At 42.8% G+C, this 8,710-nt stretch overlaps 2 pseudogenes; both read right to left on the reverse strand.

Moving 5' to 3' along the window:
• Positions 1–4,457: 4,457 nt before the first annotated feature.
• Positions 4,458–4,622, reverse strand: LOC121192522 (annotated as a pseudogene).
• A 155-nt stretch (positions 4,623–4,777) lies between these two features.
• Positions 4,778–4,896, reverse strand: LOC121192544 (annotated as a pseudogene).
• Positions 4,897–8,710: the final 3,814 nt, after the last annotated feature.

Consider the following 8,710-nt stretch of genomic DNA (forward strand, 5'->3'; position numbering starts at 1 on the left):
CATTGTCCAATAACTGTTCACTAACTGTAATGTAAATACTGACCCACATTGTCTGTATTATGCTGCATGTCTTTCTCCCCCTCTCCTCCATTCCTAGCTGTCCTATCTTCCTCCTTTTCCTCCTTTCACCCAGCCCGGCCATCGGCAGGAGGGTCCCCCATCTGAGCCAGGTTCTGCTCAAGGTTTCTTCCTGTTAAAAGGGAGTTTTCCTTGCCACTGTCGCCTTAAGTGCTTGCTCTGGGGTCAGGCTCTGGGTCTCTGTAAAGCGCTTTGAGACAATTTTGATTGTGGAAGGCGCTATATAAATAAAATTGAATTGAATTGAATTGAATTGAATTAAATCCTGACTGAAAAACTTCAAACAAACCGTTCCTATGTAGATGATCACACAACTGAGATGCAACAGCCTTTTCAAGAATTTTAGAATTAAAGGAGAGATTGGATATAGGTCTGTAGTTTGCCAGAATGTCAGAGTCCAGAGAAGGCTTTTTAAGTAAAGGTTTGATAACTGCAACCTTAAAAGCCTGTGGAACATATCCTGTAACCAACGAGAGATTTATTTGATCTAATATGTGAGTGCCAATCAAAGGCATCACCTCTTTAAGAAGCCTGGTCGGGATAGGATCCAAAAGACATGTTGATGATTTAGATTTAGAAACTATTGAAGTCAATTCAGCTAGATCTATGGGAGAGAAACAGTCTAACGACAAATCAGGACTGGAAGATGTTTCTAAAGATGCTGTTCTGGACATACCTACATCATTAACAGTTGTAGGCAGGATGAGATGGATTCTGTCTCTAATGTCTACTATTTTGTTGCTAAAGAAGCTCATAAAGTCATTACTAGTGAGAGCTAGAGGGATGGATGGTACAACAGAGCTATGGCTCTTTGTCAGCCTGGCTACAGTGCTGAAAAGAAACCTGGGGTTGTTCTTGTTTTCCTCTATTAATGATGAGTAATAGGCAGTTCTTGCCTTACGGAGGGCTTTTTTATACATTATAAAGCTATCTTTCCAGGCTAGGCGGAATTCCTCTAAGTTAGTGGATAACCATTTCCTTTCCAGCTTTCGTGATATCTGCTTTAAAGTACGTATTTGTGAATTGTACCATGGAGCTAGCTTCCTCTGATTACTGACCTTCTTTTTCAAAGGGGCAACAGAGTCGAGGGTTGAACGCAATGAAGCAGCAGTATTATCAACTAGATAGTCTATATCTGCTGGAGTAACGTTTAGGCCATTGCCCTCTGTAAAACTGGCACATGGCAGTGGAGATAATAAAGATGGAATAGCTTCCTTATATTTAATAACAGCATTATCAGACAGAAATCTACAGTAGTTAATTTTTTTCTCAGATGCTGTGCAGTTCATTATTGTAAATTCAAATGTTACTAAAGAATGATCAGATAAAACAGGGTTCTGAGGGAATACTGTCAAATATTCAGCTTCTATGCCATAGGTTAGTACAAGATCAAGGGTGTGATTGAAACAGTGAGTTGGTTTGTTAACATTTTGCAAAAAGCCAATTGAGTCTAATACTGAATAGAAAGCAGTCTTAAGGCTGTCATTGTGGGTATCGACATGAATATTAAAGTCGCCCACTATAATTACTCTATCCGTACTAAGCACTAAATCAGATAAAAATTCAGTGAATTCAGACAAAAACTCAGAGTAAGCAGCAGGTGGACGATACACCACAGCAAATAGTACTGGTTTTTCTGTCTTCCAATTTGGATGTGAGAGGCTGAGGATAAGGCTTTCAAATGTACTATATTTCGGCTTAGGTCTAGGATTAATTAATAAACTTGAGTGGTAGATTGCTGCCACTCCTCCTCCTCGGCCTGTGCCTCGAGGAATGTGATAATTAATATGACTAGCAGGGGTTGACTCATTTAGACTGACATACTCTTCCTCCTGTAGCCAACGTAGGACGGCTAGCTGTAGCTAATTTAGGCTGGTCCGCATCAGCTACAGGGGACTGACTAGCTAGCGCTGCTGCGGGGCGATTATCTATGGTGCGGAGCCGAGCCTCTACTTCCCTAAGTCTCGCCTCCAATGCTACAAAAATGCTACATTTATTACACATACCATTATCGCTAAAGGAGGCAGAGGAGTAACTGAACATTTCACACACCGTGCAAGAGAGAGGAGAGACAGCAGGAGAAAGAGAAGCCATTGCTAACAGCTAAGCTAGAGTGAGAGTGATTAGAGTGTTGTGTTAAATCCCGAGGGACACGTGCACCACAGATGTTTAACTGAAGCAATATACGTGTACAGGAATTCAGAGATTGACCACAGAACACGACAAAGTAAGAGTTGATTAGTAAGCTAGGCTAACACTCGTAACACCACAGTGCAGAAGCAGAAAACAGCAAACAGGAAGTGACACAGTACGTTACCACCACGTCATCACGTCACCACGTCCAAAAACCAATCTCTCACTCCTACGAAGTCACTTCTGGTGGCCGTCTTTGGACACGGACACTAGAGACTACATAGCTGCCTGTTCAGTCTGCTCCCAGAACAAGTCCTCACACCGTTCCTGCTGCGAACTGCTTCCCCTGTCCATACCTCAACACCCATGGTCGCACATTGCCATTGACTTTGTTACCGGGTTACCCCCCTCCAACGGCCTCACAACCATTCTCACTGTGGTGGATCGGTTTTCCAAATCCGTTCACTTTATCCCATTACCCAAACTCCCCTCCGCCAGGGAAACTGCTGACACTCTGATCTCCCATGTTTTCCGTTTCCATGGCATCCCTTTGGACATTGTATCTGACAGGGGTCCCCAGTTCACATCGCAGGTTTGGAAAGCCTTCTGCAGCTCCCTAGGAGCCACATCCAGTCTCACTTCCGGTTTTCACCCCCAGTCTAACGGTCAAACTGAACGTGCCAACCAGGATCTGGAAACTGCTCTCCGCTGTCTCTCCTCCCATAACCCATCCTCCTGGTCATCTCATCTCCCCTGGATTGAGTACGCACACAACACCCTGGTTTCCTCTGCTACAGGCATGTCCCCTTTCCAATGTGCCGTAGGCTATCAGCCACCCCTTTTCCCTGATGATGAAAAAGACCTGGCAGTCCCTTCAGTTCAAGCTCAGTACGACCGCTGCCGGCGCATCTGGAAAGATGAATGCCTAACAAATCTGTTAAACATATGGTGGTACAGTGGGTTTTTTAACACATCTACATTATTTCACCAATAATTTACTAATAAGGTTAATCATATTAAAAATTTGTTACTGATGAATAAATCATGTACAATGTTGACACAATATTTTTAATAATGTCTAAATCATATATAAATGTTGCACAACTTTAGATATAAATGGTTTTATAATAATTTACAAATGTATATAAATGGTTTATTCATGATTAGTTCAATATCTACTAATAGTTTATAAATGTCTTGTAACATAAGTAATAAATGATTTATTAATCATTTACAAATGTATATGTGTTTTGTTAATGATTAGTTAACTACTAATATCTACTAATAGCTTATGAATGTCTTATAAATGATCGTTATTCTAAAGTGTTACCAACGAAGGGATATAGAAAGGGACAGACCCAGTTCTACCCAGACCTGTCCTTGAACATTATCAACATAGAGGGCATGATCAGACACCTTTGCTCTGAAACACACCTACAATTTACAATATAAAAAATCATGTACAGATGGTGAAAATGACTTTGTTCTGCAGAGGAAACTCTGGCTTTTGAATTCTGTATTGAAGAATAAAGCTCTATGGACTCAACTTCTCTGGTCTCCAGCATTTGACTTTGACTGGTTTTTTTCTTTTAAAAAGAAGAGTTAAACGCTTAGAAATGTTTTGGGAGAAAAGAACTTAGAGCAACTTTGGCGCATTTTCCTTCAGCCACTGTGAAAGTTTAACTCCTAAGTAAACATTTGTGTCAGCGCTTGATTTTCGACAAAGCAAAAGAAAGGCGCACCGTTCCCAGTGGCACTGCAACGCCAGGTCGATGTGTGGAGTGAGTGGTTTTAATACGTTATCCCCATACAGGGGACATATCAGATATTAACCCTTTCATGCATAGCGGTCACTACAGTGGTCAGCTACTGTATTCAAAAGCTGTTCTCTTGTGTATGCATGGGCTTTACTGTTATAGTTTCATATCAGCCAACACAGTGGATGCTTGTGCACCAAAGCAAAAAATGCCAACAGATGCCATGATGCTTCATGCACATGAAAAATAAGTGTGTCTGCACGCAGTGTCTTGTACGTTGGATGCTTTGCCAATTGCCATACAAGATGGATGGGAAGTAGAGATGAGCAGAACATTATTATGTGAGAGGACGATATCAAATCAGAGGGGAGACAGAACATTTGTACACCGCGCACACAATGTTGTGAGAAAACATCAGATTAGTATCATTAAAAATGTTTTCATAAGATAGTTTTCACACAGAACGGACATGTTTGTAACTCCACGACAAAAAGGTTCATAAACAAAACTGAATTATTTTTATTTCATGCCTAAAGAGGGATAAAAACACTGGAAAAAAATCACAACTGAGGTGTTCATAATTCATGCATGAAAGGGTTAAACTGATAAGAACAGATATTACACTTGATCTTAGCCAAAAGGCCGAGAAGCGATGAGGCCCAAGCTCTTGGTACAACCGTCACTTGTCGCGGTGTCCCGTTTGTAAACCAGCTTATCAATGGCCGCCACTTAGCAACTCCGCCCATCTGTCTGCTGTGTACTTTTCTCTGGCGCTATACAAATTATTCTGAATCAAAAATGGAGATAAAGGCTTACAGCACCTAGTATTCCCAGGCGGTGTCCCATCCAATTTCTAACCAGGCCCTACTCTACTTACCTTCCGAGATCAGACGAGATCGGGCGTGCCCAGGGTGGTATGGCTGTAAGCAACACCAACCCATATAACAAGTCTCTTTATACATGCTAAAACGCCACTAACAAATCCAATGTTTAATAGGGACAATAATCATCTGGATTTCTCCACAAATCCAAGCACAAGAAGCAATCAAAAATGACCTTATCCACCTAACAGGAATTTTCTGACTATCCATCATCTGATAAAGGATTTTACTGCGTCTGATTACTTATAAGTCCATTCCTGTCCAACATTGAGTAAGACATGTGAATGAACCACACTAGTTTAGGGATGATAGTTTTTGATTATTCTGAATCAAGATGGAGATAAAAGGCTTACAGCACCTGGTATTCCCAGGCGGTCTCTCATCCAAGTACTAACCAGGCTCTACCCTGTTCTCCTTTTTCCAGGTAAGATGGAAATATTTAAAACAGCTACTTTTTGTGTGTGTGCCCAAACACTTTTGGGCTGAACATCGTGATCTTGTGTGCTTAAATATCACATCAAGTTAACAAACAAATCATCTGAACAAAACATATAAATGAACTAACATGTACTGACTTACTGAAAACCTTGGAGCTGATCTGGACTTTCCTGTAGTTTCCTCTTGTCCTTGTAACAGCAGTAGCTCCTCCCTTCCTTGTCAATAATTGTGCAGAAATATCTGAGTGCTTCTTTCTTCCTAAATCATGAGCAAGTCCTGTCCAGTCCAACTGTTTCTGCTCCTGTTTGACTTCTGAACTTGTCTCTGGCTGTGTGTCCACTTACTGCAGCCTGTGACATCAGGCTGTAGAATGCTGATACATCAAAGGCATCAAAGGACAAACACACACACACATACTGGTACTTATATCTTTGTGAGGACACTCTCTGGCATAATGCATTCCCTCGCCCTAACCTCTCTCTCTCTTAGCATCTAAGACCTATGTCAGTACCTGTGCCTCTGTCAAAGAATACAAAAAAAACCACTAGACCTGTACACACATAAAGTCATGTTTGTGTGTTGTCGTGTATTCATGTAGTCATCTGTGAATGTGTGTTTGATAAGTGCTAAGTGAAAATGCACATCAGAAGAAATAAGTTCATTCAGTAGTGTTATTTATTTTTTTATTGTCATCATGTACAGTGGACTGGTAACCTCGCTCACAGCTGCTTCTCAGTTACACAGTTTACATTTTCTGATTTGCCAACCAATCAGGTGGCTCTATTACCCCCAATGATGGCAGAGTACTCATTTGGTAGCAGCACGAGCTAGTGGACTGGCCTGATTCCCAGAGCCAACGTTGGCTGAGCGTGAGCCTGAGCCCTCCAGCTCCGAATCAGACAGCCATCTTTGACCGTATTTAAGCAGGTATTGTATAGTTGTTTGTGAGCAGTGACATAGGCAGAGGCATAAATCAGTATATCTACATTCTTTATCAAAATTTGGGGGCGCAGCGCAGTACGTTAAGTGCGGCTTTGGAGATCAGAGGGTCGTGGGTTAGATCCCTGTGGACGACATCACCGTGGTGGGTCTCATATCCAACAATGATGAGACCCACTATAGAGAAGAGGTCCAGAACCTGACACAGTGGTCTAACAGGAATAACCTCATCCTGAACATCAGCAAGACCAAGGAGGTCATAGTGGACTACAGGAGGTCCAGGAAGACTGAACACGCTCCTCTCTGCATACATGGGGAGGCGGTGGAGCGTGTGGACAGCATAAAGTTCCTGGTCATCCACATTTCCTCTGACCTCTCCTGGTCTGTGAACACTTCACACCTGGTGAAAAAGGCCCAACAACGGCTCTTCTTTCTCAGGAAGTTGAAGCGGACTGGACTGTCTTCTCAGCTGCTCACAAACTTTTACAGGGCCCCGATCGAAAGCATCCTGTGTCTCAGTGTGACAGTGTAGTATGGCAGCTGCACAGGACAGGAAGTGTGGTGACAGGGTCTTAAGTTGTTTGTTGCAAACTTGTCTATGCTTTACCTATCTATACTTTGTTTCACTGTGTGTGCACTGCAATATGGGGATATACGGGGATTTCTGCAGGATGTTTACCAGGTCAGACACCAGCTGTCTGTGTATCTCTCCCTGCCAGGTCCGACACCTGCTGTTTTGTGTATCACTCTTTGTCGAGCACTACTGAACCTTGAAGGGACTATTATTGAGGGTTGCAGGAGTAAAACTGAGATGAGATAATTTTTTAAAAAATGAACAAGGAAACTCCCTGACACCATTAGATAACGACTCAGGGTCAGGGCCGGGTTAGCAGGTGGCTTCAGTGTGGAGTGGAGAGGACACCTGTTAAAATCCGCCCTGGAGGATATTTGAAGAGGCAAAAGTAGATGTGGTAACTCCTGACTCCAATAAAAACTGGCTGACCATGATCAATGAAAATGGAATTGGACATGCCCAAACGTCAACATACGCTCAGCCATGCCCTTCAAAACAGGTGCAGCCTGCCGTATAAAAGCTGATGTACACTTGGGGAAATTCAGAAGCTCCTGCAGGACTCCTCATGCTTGTAGTCTATGTGTTTGTAGAATAAAGCTTTTCTAGACTCAACCTCTCTGATATCCGGCACCTGATTGACTCTGTGCATTTATCTCTGAAGAAGATTTGAACACTTAGAATTTTCGAGAAGACGAAAACCTAAGAGAGATAAGATTAAGGTGTGGGGACTCAGCCGGACCTGAACCCAGCTTCAACTGGCCCTTGACGAGGTTCATACATCCAGCCTGAACGAGCCACATCAAATTGGCGAGCCAGCCAGGAGGGGCATCAGTCATCGAGACCTGACCGGGAGCAGATCCACACTCGTATTCCAGACCACGGTGCACCAAAATTAAGGTAAGCAGAGCCTTTTATCTGCATAATTTATGTGTGTCTGGATGCAGTGTTGGAATCTCGCCCGGGTAAGGTAAAAAGCCTCTGTGACTCACCCCTAAAAAACCTGGCATAAACCCAAACATAAATGTACAATTTAAGTGTACAAGAACCTAGTAAATTTGCTTAGATGAAATTTGGAAATAATCTAAAAGCTGGTTGTCTTACAGATTGAAGTAAGATAACAGTACACGGAGATCGGACAGGTTGAGTACAGATATATGTTGTCTGTCTTAATGCATGTTTAATGTTTGACAAAGCTACCACGGAGCGGATAAGTGTGAATGAATAACTGCGTATGAATGGAGAGACTGCTGCTTAATGTTGTCATTGCAATCTGGCTACTTGTATGCTTGGTATTTCTAGGAGGAATAATTTGGTTGGCTGTGAGGGAGAGAGTAGATCCTGTGTAGTGTTGTGTGAGAGCTGAGCGAGACGGAGCAGAGAAGGGAGGGGCTCGCTCAGAGTGTGTGCGAGGGAGAGAAGGAGAAAAAAAAAGGTGCTTGTTGCTTGGCTTTAGTAAAAGGAAAAAAAGAGAAAAAAGGAGAGAACAGAGATTTATATCGGCCAGCAGCCCTGAAGGGAAAAGGGGTTGTTAGGTTTGACTAAGGTGATAATTTATAGCGCCTGTGATGATGATTTTCTGCTCTGGCGAAAAGAGAGAGAGTTGTTTAAGCGGGGTATGAGCCGCACCACCAGGTCAAAATAAGAGATTTTGCCTGGATTGAGTGTGAGGGTATTTAGTCTTCCATGGATACCGCTCTTAATGTATAGAGGCCTGCACGGGTAGAGACGTTCTGAAGCTCCCTATGGATACCGCTCTTAATGTAAAGAGGTCTGCACGGGTAGGGATGCTCTAACAATCTCTGCGGATACCGCTCTAGACGTTGAGAGGTCTGCACGGGTGGAATTACCTGAGAGAGAGACACACCTTTTATGGTTACCGCTCCCAACTAACCTAAAATACAGGTGGGAGG

This window comes from Toxotes jaculatrix, chromosome 13 (assembly GCF_017976425.1).
Source record: "Toxotes jaculatrix isolate fToxJac2 chromosome 13, fToxJac2.pri, whole genome shotgun sequence".
Lineage (NCBI taxonomy): Eukaryota > Metazoa > Chordata > Actinopteri > Toxotidae > Toxotes > Toxotes jaculatrix.